This window comes from Rosa rugosa, chromosome 2 (genome assembly GCF_958449725.1).
Source record: "Rosa rugosa chromosome 2, drRosRugo1.1, whole genome shotgun sequence".
Classification (NCBI taxonomy): Eukaryota; Viridiplantae; Streptophyta; class Magnoliopsida; order Rosales; family Rosaceae; genus Rosa; species Rosa rugosa.
The window spans coordinates 1,564,764-1,582,848 of NC_084821.1; the positions used below are offsets into that span (position 1 = coordinate 1,564,764).

Here is an 18,085-nt window from a genome sequence, read left to right on the forward strand (position 1 = left end):
ATTGTATCTCTTTGTTGTTTTGTGTTCCTTAGGAGTGGTTTTGGTCTAGTCCCCCTTCCCTTTTGTATTTTTTTTCTATCAATAAAATTTCGAATAAGGGCGAAGAGTTAGCTTTTATTTTGCTTCCTAAAAAAAAAAAAAAAAAAAATTACTACTTACTGTGTACTTTTTTACTATTATATGACCTTTCTAATGGTGGCTATACTTTGTTGCATTGAATGATGATGAACCTATTTCTGGTTTTTCATTATATATGTTATGACCAAATTTGCAAGAATATGAAGACAAAAAATGCCGGAATCTATATATTGGCTACTTTTAATCTTTTTTTTTTTTTTTTTTTTTGTATTTCCGACGGTGAATATGTGTGGTCGGAAATAAACCCTATAATTTCCAACGACTTTCCGACGAAACAAAATCTTATCGGAAAATGACTATTTATTTTCCAACGAAACAAAATCTTATCGGAAAATAATCATTTATTTTCCGACGACATCACACTTGGTCGGAAAAACAATTAGCGGGAACTTTTGCCGCCAAATTATAATTATTTCCGACCATATTCTAAACTTTTTTCGAGAGGTTGTTTACCGTCGAAAATAATGGTCATCCAAAAATTGTATTTCCGACGGGAAAATATTTTTGGTCGGAAATAATGTCACTTCCGACCAAAAAAGGATTTAGTCGGAAAAAGTCAGTCGGAAAAGGACATCTTTTTTGTAGTGGAAGGTGCACAGCCACCACAATAGGTGCAGAAGGGACTTGAATAGGAGCCTGAAACTTGGCAATCTAGGCAGCAAGCACCTTCGCTGGAATTCCGGGGAAGGAAAATGTGAAAGTCCTCGGCATTGAAGTGAACAGATTGGGTGCCTGGCCATGCACAACCAATCCAGAGAGCTTAGACGTACATGGCGTCGTCGGAGAATTCAAAAACCCTAGTCGGCCAGGTTAGAATAGCACAGCCAGAGTGCTATATTTTTTTTTGACTTTGTCAAGAGGAACCCAAAGGCTTCCTAGGGCGCTCAAGATAAACCCCTTCGGCGCATGTGAAATGCTCCAACTGTGCATTGCAGCACAGTGCCTGGCCAGAGTGCTATATGAATAGTGCTCAAAGGAGGTACCAAAATAGTTCAAGACCCCATGTAGCACTTCATTGTTGCAGTTTCACTTATCTATCTCAGCTCATTGTAGTTAGTCGACTTATCCGCCCATCGCTTTATTACCAATTATATCACCAAATTGATAAGTTCCCTAACGTGGAAATTAGTTGCTACTTCCTTCAATAGTGAGGTCACACTGATGTTGTTCCCAATTAATTGTTTCCTATCTTTCTCAATAAGTTTGTGGTTTTCTCACAAAAGCTAGACCGTACCTCGATACTTTGTCGAAAGAGATCCGTCAAGGGAGAGCCTGGATGCTGAACAGCTTGATAACATTACTTGTTGTCGGTATATGCCCCGCGCGCCAGGCCGCCATTCATAAGAGCTAGCAAGTCACACTGTGATCGATCGAGTTACACTGAAACATGACTTTTTGCATTGGAGTGATGTGATTACACCTGATGGTTTTTCTGGTACAGATTGGCATACTCTTTTTTCCCAGGTCAAAGACTGTTTATTCGGACGGGCAATGTTTTTGACGAAGTCAAACGACCTAGGCTTCTATTTGTTGATGTAACTCTCTATTCCTCCTCAATACACCACTCAACTGCACTAAATTATATATAGCGAGTCACATAGACCATACGGTAGTCCGCTATTTAACGTACGTATACTAATGGTCGTAATATTTCATTTTCTTTTAATTGGTTCGAAGGTCATAATCTCTCTTAACTAATGCGAAAGATATAATGCCGGTCAGATTGGGTTATGGACTTGCTGGTCGTGCAGGCATGCACGTCAATTATGTGGTCTTATTAATTGGCTCAATTTGAACTTTAGCTAGAGATATATTATTGCTTTTTCTATTGACTTAATTGCTTCAAATCCTTATTTAACTTATCCTCCAATGTATGTGAATATATAAATAGTCTGCAATACTAGTTGAGAAATCATTCTAAACTTAAAGGAGACATGGTGATGGCTCATGGCAGCTTCTGTCTCTTCCTGATCTTCTTCTCTTCCTGTATATCTGCTAATAATATTCTTCATGCATACGCATCCAACCAAGCTCAACCCAAATCACTTGGTCTGTCATCTCCTCCTTCCTCAAACCGGATTTATGTTCATTGTCGCCCTCGTCGGGAGGGCAGTACTAAGTGTAATCGCAACAATATGGCCGCCGCCCTAACTCAACATAGCAGTGAAGGCACCCCCATTGGAGGTAATTGTTTTTCCCTCAATTATTGGTTCCTATCTCACGGCTCACCCACAACAATTCAGTTGATATATATAAGTGCAATTTCATTTTCTTTTCCAGAAAAGTGTATCAGATAACTAGCTAGTTGGTTGAAGCGATCCCATTGCATTCTCATTTTTAGGGGTTTAATTAAACTAAGGTGTTGCGAGTGTTAAATTCACTAAACTAGCTAATACCATATATACCTTATCCGTTTTTGTACTTTGCAGGGATCATTGGAGGAGGAAAAGGAAATTCAGTACCAATCTCTCCATAGTACCGCCAAACCATCTCACTATTCTAAGGTGGTTTGAAAGGCCGATAATTCCATATATGACGTGTAGTGTAATGAATTTACATAAAGTTTATAGTTCCCTTTTTATTCTTCTGTACTATTGTAGAAATGAACTAGGCTTCTTAACCGGGAAACGGTTAGGGAGAAGAAAAGTTCTTTTTTTTTTTTTTTGTTGTCCAAGTAAAAACGTTAATAAACAACTGAGAAGTTCAAAACTAGTTCGTGAGTTAAACTTATGACTTCTTATTTATAAAGTACAGATTTATGCCTCTAGACCAAGTAGTACTTGGCTCATAAATCATAATGCATCGTAGTGATTCAATTGGAGAGTCTCCATTCACGAGGAGCCTATAGATAACACAAGTCTAGTAATTAAAAGAGATATATTTTTTATTTGAGAAATTCTTTTTCTTATACCTACAACTAGATAAATAAACTAACCGAGACGACCATATGACAAAACAAATAGTTCGCCAGACAAATAAGGCATACAACAAGCATGGACCGAAACGAAGCCCACTAACTCCCACCATAAATTAGTTGAGACTTATTGAAAATAAATGAACTTAACAATAAAAAATACTCAATGGTTCGTGCGTCTGCGGTGCAGTGATTAGTCTGGCTATGTTGGGATACACTGCATGCAGAGGCGGAGCCAGAAACTTAGGATCACTGGGGCACAAAATTAATAAAATAATATTAAAACATAAAAAATCTTAGAAAATAACAAGAAATTTGTGATTAATTAAGAGGCGATACATGTTGCAACTGTGTTTTTCTATTTTACAAGAGTTCTCCACATCACTAAAAAGTATCAACTAGTGACGGAGTTAGAACTTCATCATAGGTGAGGACTTTTAGAAATTGTAAAGATAAAATTTAGAACTCTATATATCAAAATTTTAATGAAAGTTCCAATAAAAAAATTTGAGAGAAATATTGTAATCTAAAAATAAAATTAATTTAAGATAAGAATATTGTTAAAATTATGTCAAGTTTTATAATAGCAAGCCACATAAAAAAAATTAGTGATATTAATAATAATTAGTGCTGCAGGAGAGCATTAAACCTTGGAAAAAATTTAAATAAAAATGACTGCTGGTTGTTAGAATCGAACCCTAGACCATAATGTAGCAAAACCATGACCAACCCGCTGCTCTAAGCTGGCTATTTGTTATCTTGGTAACTTAATTATTTATATAGTGAAAAGTTGACTGGGTCACGGGACCCAGTGTGCCCCAATGTGGCTCCGCCACTGACTGCATGGGTGTGTGTGTTGGTTCTATTGACGTCTTCCACACAAAAAAAATAAAAATAAAAAATAAAAAACAGCTTGAAAACACTGAGAGACCCAGTCCAATTAGGCCAATTGAGCTGGCCCAAAGACATGGCCCAACCACAAGGGACGTGATTAGTGCACTGTGCACTGACGAAGATCGAACACCAGCTTCGCGCCACACCACCAAAAGCTTCGACAGACTTTGAAGCCGCCGCCGCTTTTGAAACAACGTAGTGGCCACCCCGCCAACGCACCACCGTCACTGTCCCAGCCAAAGAAGACTGTTCATCCCTCTACCAATTCGGATCCAAGAGATATCAATCTGGGGAACCCAACTGGCCAACCCGACCACCAGTGGCGGAACTACGTGAAGGGCTGCTTGGGCTGTAGCCCAACCCAAAATTCTTGGGATATTTTATATGCTATAAGTGTGCGTTTGTTGTTGGAGTTTAACGTTGGTTCAGTTGGCAACTTGTGGAGTTGTCTTTTTTCTTACTAAGATCCCACCTTGGTTCGAATCCCCACAACCCCCTTATGTTGCTGTTTTCCCATTTCCTTCTCCTTTTTTGGCATTTTTTCCCCTTTTGTTCCTGTTTTTTTTTTTTTTTTGTCTTTTTCCCATTTTCTTCTCCCATTCTCTTTTTTTATCTTTTCTTTTCTTTCAACATTTTCTATTCCTAATTTCTTAACAGTTTCTTCTCTTAAAGGCAATCTAGCCTGTTAATTTTTTTTCGTCTTTTTTTTTCTTTAATTCCAGCATGCTCCATTAGTATTTCTTATAAACTTGAGTCCCAAAATTCTTGGAATCATCTTCGACAAAAAAAAAAAAAATTGTAAAGCTTTTTAAATTAGCCCATCCCTAATTTTCATCCTGGTTCCGCCACTGCCGACCACCCTCGATCATTTAGATTCCCCCCGCCATTGATCGGATCTTGCAGCCACTCCACGTGCAACCATCGGCAACACTGAATGCTGTTGTCCTTCTTGACTCCCAGGAACCTAATTGGATCCGATATGGATCAACAGAGTCCGACCGTACCCCACTGTGGCCACACCCTTGTCCAAGTTGTGAGGCCTCGTCGGGTTACGCCGCCCTGAATAACCAGTCCAGCGACAACATCCTGAGACGCGCCGCTCGATGGAGAATTGATCAAGAAGAAAATGCAGCGCGTACTACTAGTCTAGGGTTTTAGCTGTTGGTTTTGAATCTCCATGTTATTAGCTTTTGATTAATTTGTTTCTTATTTTATGGAAGCCTTTTGAGATAAAATGTCACGTTTAATAACAAAGGTGGTTAGGTTTTGGAATCTGAGGAGGATATCGTTTATTCTTAGGTTCACCCCTAGGGTGAATGAGTATATTCACTCCCGTTGTCGATTAACATATTTTTACTTAATAAATTTATAATCCAATGGTCTATATCTTAAATTATCATTTAAAGATCATCTCTGTAAAAAATCAATCAAATCGGAAATCATTTAATTATCTAATTGAATCAAACAAATGGATGGTTCTAACAACACTTACTACTACTATGATGAACAGTCCATTTATTTCATAGAAATGAATAACTAAAAGGTCTTCAATTTGATTTATTTTTTACAGAGCTAATCTTTATATTACGTTTATACAACATGAATGGTTGGATTAGAAAATTATAAAGTTATTATGCGTTAATCGCAAGAGATGGTGAATTTGCTCATTCACCCTAGGGTGAACCTAAGAATTGTTCTTCCAATCACTTCTTTGGGTGCCATTTAAGGCAACTTCAACAATAGCAGGGGGGTTGAGACCGAAGAAAAATTCTTACATACGGCAGCCGCACCACTTGGCCGTGCGGCTGCCCAATCAGAACCCACCAAAAATTTCTTTCATTTCAAAACTGCCCATGTTTTTTTAAAGTGAAATACTCAAAATACCCCCTGCTAAGGGTCTGATTGGTCAGCCTGTACCACGTGTTCCTTGCGTCTGCAGTACGCAAGACTTTCTCGAGACCCAAATAGCACTTGGGCTCTCTAACAAAGATTTTGATGGGGAGTTAAGCCTTCATGCAGAGGATGTGGCAAATTTGTGAGAGTTGAGGATATATTTGGATTAAAAAAAAATTCTTTATTTAATACATTAATATATTATTAATAAAATATTTGACTATATTATAGTGAGACCCAAATAGGACTTAGGCTCTCCAAGACTCCAACAATGCTTTCATGGGGAGTTGAGCCTCGGTGCTAGAGGATGTGGCAACTTTGTGAGAGATGAGGATATACTTGGATAAAAATTCTATTTTTTTCCTTTATTTAATAAATTAGGGTATTATTAATAAAATATTTGATAATATTATACTCATTATTTATAAATAACAGCATACAATGAAAATAACACTGCTATATAGTACTTCATTGTTAGAGACTTAGAGATGAGAATGGATGCTATATAAATAGTGCTCAAAGGAAGTGCCAAAATGAATTTAACACTCCATGCACCACACTACCACTTCATTGTTGCAGTTTCCCTTATCTATTTTACGTTATTGTAAAATGAGTTTAGCACCCCACGTACCACTTCATTGTTGCAGTTCTTTTCCTTATCTATCTTAATTACCTTATTGTAGTTAGTTGACTTACCCGCCCAGCACTTTATTACCGACTATATCACCAGATTGATAAGTTCCCCAAAAATGTGGAAATTAGTTGCTACTTCCTTCTGTGGTGAGGTCACACCGTCACACTAATGTTGTAACCAATTTATATGCCATCTTTCTCAATAAGTTCGTGGTTTTCTCACAAAAGCTAGATTCTCTGTCGAAGAGATCGATCAAGGAGAGCATGGATGCTCAACAGCTTGATCATTCCAAAATTATTTGTTGTAGGTATGTGCCCGCCGTTGTTGTTGTTTTTTTTAGATAAAGAAGAAGAAAATACAAGAAGGGGGAGAGACTCCAACCTAAACCTCTCCCAGAGAAGAAGAACAACGCACAAATGAAAGAGAAACAAAACAGGTGTGATTACACCGAATGGTTTTTCACTTTTTCTGGTACAGATTTAGATACTCTTTTTTCCCAAGTCAAAGAGTGTTTATTCGGACGGTCAAAGTTTTTGACCAAGCCAAACCTATGCTTCTATTCCTTGATGTAACTTTCGATTCCTCCTTTCTCAAAAAAAAAAAAAAACTTTCTATTCCTCCTAAAATAGGCCATTCAAATGCACTAATTGATATAATGCCGGTCAGATTGGGTTATGGACTTGCTGGTCGTGCAGTGGTACGCATGCACGTCAATTGGCTTAATATAATTTGGACTGCAGAGATATATTATTGCTTTTTCTGTTGACTTAAATGCTTCAAATCCTTATTTAACTTATTCTCCATTGTATGTGAATACATAAATAGCCTGCAATACTAGTTGAGAAATCATTCTAAACTTAAAGGAGACATGGTGATGGCTCATGGCAGCTTCTGTCTCTTCCTGATCTTCTTCTCTTCCTTTATATCTTCTAATAATATTCTTCATGCATGCGCATCCAACCAATTTCAACGCAACTCACTTGGTCTGTCATCTCCTCATTCCTCAAACCGGATTTCTATTCATTGTCGCCCTCGTCGGGAGGGCATTACTAAGTGTAATCGCAACGATATGGCCACCCTAACTAATAACCCTGGCGGCACCCCCATTGGAGGTAATTGTTTTTCCTTCATTTATTGGTTTCCATCTCACCCACAACAATTCAGTTGATATATGTGAGTGCAATTTCATTTTCTTTTCCAGAAAAGTGTATCAGATAACTAGTTAATTGGTTGAAGTGATCCCATTCTCATTTAATTTTAGGGATTTAACTAAGTGGTGCGACTGTTAAATTCACTAAAAATACCATACCTTGTCCATTTTTGTTGCAGGGATCATTGGAGGAAATCCAGTACCAAGCTCTCCATAGTACCGCCAAACCATCTCACTATTCTAAAGTTGTTTGAAAGGCCGATAATTCCATATATGACATGTAATGAATTTAAACAAAATTTATAGTTCTCATTTTATCCTTCTGTACTTTTGTAGAAATAAACTAGGCCTCTTAACCGGAAACGGTTGGGGCGAGGAAAAGGTTTTTTTTTTTTTTTTTTTTGCTTGAAGTAAAAACGTCAATAAACAACTGAGAAAGTTAAAAAATAGTTTATGAGTCAAACTCATGACATCTCATTTACAAAGTAAGCACTTCTGATCGATATCTCTAGACCAAATTGTATTGAGTTCATGAGTCAATAAACAACTGAAAAAGTTAAAAAGTAGTTTATGAGTCAAACTCATGACATCTCATTTACAAAGTAAGCAGATATCTCTAGACCAAATAGTACTGGGTTCATAATATGTCGTAATGATTCAATTGGAGTCTTCAACTCTCCATTCATGAGGAGCTTACATATAATACAAGTCTAAAAATCAAATGATATATATATACTAGTCTGCAATCACATGCTCTGTATGTGTAAGAAAATTTTAATTGTAAAAAAAAAAAAAAAAAAGTTATTTGCAAAAGAAAATAGATTCAATGGGTAGTTATTGCAAAGAGAAAATAGTGGGAGAGAAAAGTGGAGGTTGTGGGATAATTTCTTTTCAATTTTCTTAATAAAATCTATTTTATAATTGTCTTATTTACCCTTGTGATTTAATTTATTATCAAAAATTTTTAATCTTTCAGGGTTAAATCTGTCAAAATTTTCAGTTTTGGCTAACAAAGCCTCTTCTCTTAATAATAGTATGTATATATATATATATATATATATATATATATTTTTTTTTTTTTAATTTTAGAAATTTAATTTTTATAACTTTTCTTTTTTCTAGAAAAATGACCCATAGAAATTCATTATGACAAGAGATATTTTATAAATAAAGTAGATTTTATTTTTTTTATCCCAACCCTCACATTTTCATATACAAATCTTAATATACCACAACTCACCGACAACTTATGGGAAATTAACATTTCAAAAATCATCAACGTATAACACAGTATGCCAATGTGAACTTAATTCAACTGTTGATACGACAATGTTTGCCTTAATGATAAACGTTACTCACATTCAAATTTAAGCCAAAAGTGACTTCGTCGTTCAATTTTCATTACAGAATGTAATTGAGAAGTTTACAGGCATGCATGGAAACGTGCTTCAGTGTCTTAATGACTTTGTGTAATGAATTTCTTTTTTTAGCAAATATCGATGTAACGAGGATAAATTATTAAATAGAAAAGTAAAAAGAGTACATCAAAACAGGTAAGGAGAAAGAAAAAAATCAAAACAGGTAAAGAGAAAACAACAACCTTATTTCTTAAAAATTTGAAGAGACATGCCTCTTCAAAAACAAAACAAAAAAACTAGATACTACAAGCGCCAATGAAAAATTTAATACAAGGTCATTTCCTCCGATGGAGGCCCCGCTCCCTCTTCAGAGTTTAGAGTTCAGAGTTCAGAGTTCATACCCAATATTCAATGGGATTTGATAATTTGGGATCTGTGGTTTTGGAAGTTCCTTAATTTGTCAGTTAGTATCTTTCAATATTGTATGACTTAACTAATATATAAACAAGCAACCGTGATCTTAATCGTTCAATTTTCATTACAAAATGTAATTGAGAAACTTACTTGCGCATTGAGACGTGCTTCAGTATCTTAATGTGGACTTTGGGGTCAATGAAAAATTTAATACAAGGTCATTTCCTTCAATCAAGGCCCCACCGCCCAAACCCAATATTCAATTAATGGGGTTGGTAATTTGTGATTTCTGGTTCTGGAAGTTCCCTATTTTCTCAGTTAGTATTTTCTAAGTGGTTGTTTGACCCTTTAATGAAGTATCATATTTCACTCTTAATTGATATATAAAGAAGCACTAGGTGAGCAATCTACATTAAACCTAAAATGTCTCAGAAACAAAGAAATATCCTAGCAGTTCTGCCTTATTACCCAATAGCTCACTACTTCCTTCTTACTCTACTTGGCTCCATTTTATCTACACATATTCATGCATGGATCAAGTGAAAGTACCTCTCTCATGTCTTTCGCCCTCACTCTGTCTTCTCCTTCCTTAAATTGGACTACCATGGATTGTTGCCAATGGGAAGGCATTACTTGTGATGTGGCTGGTCGAGTAACCCATTTGCACTTATCCTCCAAAGGCCTCAAACTCAAAGGAGGTATTTTTTCCTCATCATCACTCCAAAATCTCACACATCTCACCCACCTCAATCTCTCTCGCAATTGACTTTATGGTTCTTTAGATCAAGCCGGATTCTTCTTGTCCTTGGGTCATCTTGAGGTACTTGATTTGAGTTTTAACCTTCTTTCTGGAGAGCTCCCAGGTTCTCTATCATCATCCAATAATATTCGAATGGTGGATTTGTCTAGCAATCGCTTCCATGGTGCAATTCCATCCTCCTTCTTCCAACAAGCAAAGAATTTGACTTGTTTCAATGTCATGAACAACACCTTCTCAGGTTATATCCCGTCCCCTATTTGTGTCCAGTCTTCTTCATTGATTAGGCTATTGGATTTTTCCTACAATAAATTTGGAGGCAATCTCTCTCGAGGAATAGGAAACTGTTCCAAACTGGAAGTTTTCCGTGCTGGTTACAATAACCTCTCAGGATCACTTCCAGAAGATATCTATGATGCTACCGCACTGGAAGAAATTGCAATCCCTGCTAATTCGTTTTATGGAGGCATTAGTAACAGAATTGTTAACCTCACTAACCTCACAACCCTTGACTTCTACTTTAATCATTTCAGTGGCATGCTTCCAATAGATATTGGGAAGCTCTCCAAATTGAAAGTCTTGCTCCTTCATTCCAATAATCTAGAAGGTTCCTTGCCACCATCTTTCCTGAATTGCACAAACCTTATGGAACTGAATCTAGGATTCAACCTTTTGAAAGGAGATATCTCGGCTTTTAATTTCTCCAGACTAGGTCAACTTCGTAAACTTGACTTTATGAGTAATCATTTTACTGGTACCTTGCCAATAAGCCTTTACTCATGCAAGTCCCTTAGAGCAATTCGACTGAGCTTAAACAACCTAGAGGGACAAATACAACCCGAGATTGTCTCATTAAAACACTTATCCTTCCTCTCACTTTCTGGGAACAGACTGACCAATGTCACAGGCGCTATGAATATATTGAAGGGCTGTAGAAATCTCACAGTACTCATCCTTTCAACTACTTTTATAGGTGAAGAAATGCCAGATGGTGATCACATGGCTCACTTTGATGGATTCCAAAATCTTAGGATTTTGGCTTTGCGTGGTTGTGAGCTCACCGGTCAAATACCCATATGGGTTTCTAAGCTCAAGAAGCTAGAGATCTTGGATATGTCTCTTAATAGAATCACAGGCTCAATTCCTACTTGGTTGGGGACTTTTCCAATGCTCTTTTCTATAAACTTGGGGTCCAACCTAATCTTGAAAGCTAAGCATGAAGAAGACGAAATAGAGAGAGAGAGAGAGAGAGAAAATATCTGTAACTAATTTCTGGAAAATAGTTTTTGGACAGTATGAGATGTTACAGCTGGACTAGAGATATTTATAGCAACAGAAACCTAATCTAATGCACAGAATTGTGACACTTGTCACTTATCTGGACAACATGATGAATTCCTCTAACAACCCTTCTAACTAACTTTGCTTAGCTACGTTTTACACTAACAGCCCCCCTCAGCTGGATGGAGGAGAAACCACCATCAAGCTGTTACAAAGATATACATGCTGAGGAGAACACAGTCCTTTTGTAAACAAATCAGCAAGGTGTTCAAGTGTGGAGACAAACTGCAGAGTAATGGAACCATCTTTGACCTTATCTCTGGTGAAATGAATATCAACTTCTACATGCTTGAGCTTGGAATGATGCACAGGATTTGAAGCCAAAGCTAAAGCAGAAATGTTGTCACAGTGAAGAGTTGGAACACGAGAAAGTGGAAGCTGCAAATCAGTGAGTAAATGCTTAAGCCATTGAAGTTCTGAAGTAGTATCAGCCATACTTCGATATTCTGCCTCTGTAGATGATCGAGAAACAGCATTTTGTTTCTTACTACACCATGAAACAGGAGACTGATTCAATAAAATAACAAAACCAGTTGTAGACCTTCGATCGTTGGGGTCTCCAGCCCAATCAGCATCACAGTAGGCTTGCAAACACAATGGTTCATTGTGAGATTGTCTTTTGAAAAGAATTCCATGACTCAATGTACCTTTGACATATCGTAATATCCTTTTAGCAGCATTGAAGTGAGCATCAGTAGGAGCATGAAGAAATTGACAGACAGTGTTAACACTAAACGCAATATCTGGTCTAGTAAATGTTAGATATTGCAGACAACCAACTAGGCTTCGAAAATGAGGAATGTCATAAGAAGAAAGTGGAGTGCCACTATCCTTGAGAAGTTTGACTCCTGATTGCCAAGGTGTGAGATGAGAGTGACATTGATCCATACCAGCTTTATGCAATAAATCTTGGGCATATTTCTGTTGAGATAGAAAAATACCATTTGTACCATACTTAATTTCTAGACCAAGAAAGAAATGCAAATCTCCCAAGTCTTTCATGTCAAACTCATGCTGTAAGGCCTTCTTAACCTCAGTAATCATAGCTTCATCATTTCCAGTTAATATAATATCATCAACATACAGTAGAAGGTAAATTTTGGAGGCACCTGAATGTTTAATAAACAAGGATGGATCTGCATGAGAACACTTGAAACCAATGGTTGGAAGAAATGAAGTGAATCTGTCATTCCATGCTCGAGGTGCTTGTTTTAGACCATACAGGGATTTCTGTAGTTTACACACATGAGATGGGTAAGAGGTATCTTCAAAACCTCCAGGTTGAGACATATAAACCTCCTCATGTAACGTACCATGCAAGAAGGCATTCTTAACATCCATCTGATGTAGTTTCCATCCATAGTGTGCAGCTAAACCAAGAATAAGTCTGACAGTTGTGTGTCTCACCACAGGAGAGAAGGTTTCTTCATAGTCAACACCATACTCTTGACTAAATCCTCTGGCCACTAATCGTGCTTTATGTCTAGCAATGGTGCCATCAGCATTTCTTTTAATTTTGAAGATCCATTTGCAGGACACAAGATTTTTGTCAGGAGGTAGAGGCACTAGAGTCCATGTTTGTTGGTGCATAAGGGCATCATACTCTTCTTGCATAGCTTGTTCCCACTGAGGAATCTTGAGAGCAAGTTTATAACTGACAGGCTCAGTTTGACTTGGATCAGTGGAAGCTGTAGAGAAAGAAGAAACTGCAGAAAGAAAACATTTTTTCTTGGAAATACCTCTTTTCCCCCTTGTGAGCATAGTATGATCATTGTGAACTGCATTGTGTAATCCTTCAACAGGATGAAGAATATTGGCCTCTGAGATCTGAGTTCTAGGTCTTGAAGGACTGCAGTCAAGAAAGAGAGAGATATTGCCAGCACCAGGTTGAGCATTAACATTCAAGGTGCCATTGTCTTCACCAAAATGAATCACAGTGTGTGTGTTAGGATCAAAGGGAGTAACAGCAGGAGATGATGGAGATGGTGAAGCATTGAATCTGGCAGATGTGCTTGTGGATACTGGAGTCAAAGAATGAGAATCTTGTGGACTTGGGATAACCCTGTTTGAATCAGTAGGAGATGCTAAGTCTGAAGTGTGGTTAGAGAGAGACTGACCTGAATTTGATGGTGTGAAATGACTAGGTGTGGGAGCAGGATACTGTGTTGTGGACTGAGTATGAGTAAAGCAAGGCAAGGGAAGGGAACTGTCACTTGATGTAGGCATCCCAATCTTGTGATGTGAGGTTTTCACAGTAGCAGAATAGGGAAATTGTTCTTCATCAAACATGACATGCCTGGAGATAATATATTTCTTAGTTTGCATGTTGTAACATATGTAGCCCTTGTATCCTGTAGCAAAACCAAGGAAAATACACTTTGCAGTCTTAGGTTGAAGCTTATCTGTTCTGTGAGCTAGTAAGGGATAACAGGCACAACCAAAGACTCGGAGAATATCCAAAGATGGCTGAGACTTGTATAGCTTCTCAAAAGGTGATTGCATCTTGAGGACTTGTGTTGGCATTCTGTTGATAAGATAGGTACTAAGAGCACAAGCATGGTACCAAAATGGATTTGGAAGAAAAGCAGTCTGAAGTAAAGTTACTGCAGTTTCCCTTATGTGTCTGTTTTTCCTTTCAGAAACACCATTCTGTTCAGGTGTATAAGGACAAGAAATCTGATGAGCAATCCCTTTGCTACTAAGAAAACTCTTGAAAACATTGTTAACATATTCCCCACCACCATCTGTCCTCAAAGTTTTGATAACACTTGAAAATTGAGTTTGAACAAAATTATACAAAGCCTGGAAGCAAGCAAAAACTTCATTTTTATTCTTCATTGGGAACATCCAAGTGTACTTAGTACAATCATCAATGAAGAGAACAAAATATCTAAAATCATCAATTGAAGCACAAGGTGAAGGTCCCCATACATCTGAGTGGACAATCTCAAAAGGAGCATCACTCTTAGTCTGTGAATCTGAAAATGGTAACTTGTGGAATTTTCCTAGAAGACAACTTTCACAGATGGATGATCCTAATTCACTCTTGAATGAAATATTACATTTATTCAACATACTACTAACTATCTCATTGGATGGATGCCCAAACCTTTGATGCCAAAGAGACTGCTTTATACATTTTCCTAAGAAGGCTGAAGCACCAGAAGCATCAGTTACAGCTGCAGAACTTGTAGAAGTCTTGAGAGATGGCAAATCAAATGGAATGGGATATAGACCTTGTTTACTCAGTCCTTTGTACAGTATCTTGCCCAACACCTTGTCCTGTATCACACACATAAATTCATCAAACCACACAGAGCAGTTATAATCCTTGCACAGTTGATAAATTGATAACAAATGAGCTGCTAATTCAGGTATTAAAAGCACATTCTGCAATTGTAAGAACCCCAACATAGTTTTACCAATATGAGTTATATTAAGCTTTTTACCATTACCAACTTGAACTGCATCTGCATGAGGATAAGGAGCAACATTATTGAGCAGTTGGACTTCATTGGTCATGTGGTTGGTGGCACCTGTGTCTGCCAGCCAGTACTGAGGAGCAGCTTGAGTTGCAGCAGCCAACATTGCATTTCCAGTCATCATGCCATTTGCTTGAGGTGCCACTGCCTGATTTGCCTGATTTTGAGGTTGATTTTGTTGGTTTGGAAAACCTATGATGTAGTAGCATCTTTCTGCAGTATGATTGATCCTGCCACAAACTTGACAACCTCCCAAGTTCTGATTAAAAGTTCCTTGTTGTTGATTCAGGATGTTGGGTAGAGACCTGCAGGTTCTAGCTCCATGACCAACTCTTCCACATATCTGGCATGTAATGGGATTTCTGAAGCCTGCATTGGTATTGTTGAGGCCTGCATGATTGTTATTGAAGCCTGCATTGTTGTTAAAACCTGCATTGTTATTATTGTTGAAGCCTGCATTGCCTCTACCAAGATTATTGAAACCATTATTGCCATTGTGAGCATAGTTGTTCCTGCCACTATTAAATCTTGGAGCTCCCCTTCCAGCAAGAAAGCCAGTCATAGGCATATTTGGATCAAACACATTGAAGGATGGAAAGCCATATGGCATAGCCGGAATTGGGATGTACTGAGTCTGTGATGAAATTGGTGTGAAGCCAGGAGGAACTGTGGGAACAGATGTGGTCTGCTGGACAGGAGCAGCTGAGGTAGATGGCATATTCTGAACAGGAGCACATGATGTGCTAGCAGCTGATGTAGAAGCAGGAGCATGTTGAGCAACCATTGCAGACAATGGAACATTTAGGCCAGCTTGAACTTCATTCTCTATGTCTATCTCAGCAGCTTTTAGCAAAGTCTTTAACTCTGGCACAGAACAACTGACAAATTGAGCTCTTATCACTGTTTTAATAGCAGCATACTCAGATGGAAGACCTCTTAGAACTGTGACAACAATATCTTCATCATCAAGAAACACTCCAACAGTCTCTAATGCATCCCTTGCAGCCTTAATTTTGTCAAGATATGCCTCAATGTTATCACTTCCCTTCCTTAGGTTTTGTAGATTGGATTTTAACTGCAGGATATTCTGCCTATTAGGAGCTGCAAACTTATTCCTCAGGTTAATCCATAATTCTTGAGCAGATTTACTACCAACAGCACATGACATAGCAATAGGACTTAAAGTTTGACCAATCATATTTACAATGCTTTGATCCTGTGTTTTCCAAGCTACATATTCACTTGAGACAGATCTAGTAGAACCATCAGCAGATGTAATATACTGAGTAGGACAGGGTGTGGAGCCATCAACAAATCCATATAGATTTTGACCTCTCAGGAATGATTCAAGTCTAAACAACCAGGTAGGGTAATTGGACTCATCAAGAAGAATATTTGGTAGGTAGACTGTAGTCTGAGTAACAGTAGTGGAAGCCATGAGTAGATCTAGAGGATACGAGCCTTAATACTTGTAAGAGAAGTAACACAGAATTCTAAGTTGAGCAATCGTCAAGAACCTGAATCTTGTAGTAACAGTAGCTAGGATGTGACCTATTTCTTCAACTTCTTCAATTTTTCTCAAAATCTAGAGTTTCTGAATATGAATCAACAAGTTTTCCAGAAAATATTGCTCTATATGTAAATCCAAGTCTTCGATGATAGTATTAACAACAAAAGCTTAACTATTCGTACTGTTAGATCTGAAAAATTCGATGAACAACTTCACTTATCTCGAAAAAATTTGCAGAAACGAAGTGTGAATCAACACTGAAGAACAAAGCTGATGAAGATGAACGAGCTGATGAAGATGAACGAGCTTGAGGTCACCGATCGACCTGAGCTGCTGATACCATGAAAGCTAAGCATGAAGAAGACGAAATAGAGAGAGAGAGAGAGAGAGAAAATATCTGTAACTAATTTCTGGAAAATAGTTTTTGGACAGTATGAGATGTTACAGCTGGACTAGAGATATTTATAGCAACAGAAACCTAATCTAATGCACAGAATTGTGACACTTGTCACTTATCTGGACAACATGATGAATTCCTCTAACAACCCTTCTAACTAACTTTGCTTAGCTACGTTTTACACTAACAAATCTCAGGTGAAATTCCAAAAGAACTTTGCACACTACCAATGTTGGTATCTGAACAAACTGCAGCTCAAGTAGATCATGGTTATCTTGAATTGCCTTTCTTCGCTTCCCAAGCCGTGCCTGATGCAAGCATTTTACAGTTCAATTCTTTGTCTTACTTTCCACCATCTATATTCTTAGGCGATAATAGCATTACTGGCAATATACCAACTGAGATCGGAAAGTTGCAACTTCTCCATACATTGGATCTCAGCGCCAACCAGCTGTCTGGCAACATTCCGGACCAAATATCTGATCTCAAAAACTTGGAGACGTTGGATCTTTCGGTGAATCATTTGTCTGGAGAAATCCCACCTTCAATGACGAGTCTTAGTTTCTTGTCATCTTTTAATGTCTCATATAATAACTTGGAAGGAGAAATACCAAAAAGCACTCAGCTCCAAGGCTTGAATGTCTCAGCATTTGAGGGGAATCCGGAGCTTTGTGGTTCCCCGCTACTAAATCCGTGTCAATCATTCAATGGTACTGATTTAGATGATGATAAGAATGACGGGAATCAAATTCTAGGGTTGCATATTTCCGTTGTGCTTGGCTTCACTATAGGGTTGGTGGGAGTTTGTGGTTCATTATTGCTTATCAAGACCTGGAGAGATGCATATTTCAAATTCCTGAATAATGTACAAGATAGGCTCAAATGCTGAATGAGATTGGACAGTTCGCATGAGAAGCGGTCGGAAAGAATTCTTATGAGGTAAGAAGATTGTACTTTATACTTAAACTCTATCAGTAATTTCAGTGTATTTTTGTTTTTGCTTAATTATGTAAGGCATAGTGTTTGTTCCCATAATATTCTGGTCTTAGATAGTTGTACTGGTTTTGTCCAAAAAAATTGTAATCGTGATAATTACATGTGTGAATAATTATGCATTCTTTCTATCACTTACAGTGTTCCATCTAAATTAAGAAGGCTTAATTCATTCTTTTTTTCTTTTCTTTTTTCTGAATGAGAGAGGAC

At 37.6% G+C, this 18,085-nt stretch overlaps 1 pseudogene; it reads left to right on the forward strand.

The window, feature by feature from the left end:
* The first annotated feature begins 9,444 nt into the window (after positions 1 to 9,444).
* On the forward strand, positions 9,445 to 18,009 carry LOC133731492 (receptor-like protein 2; annotated as a pseudogene).
* Positions 18,010 to 18,085: the final 76 nt, after the last annotated feature.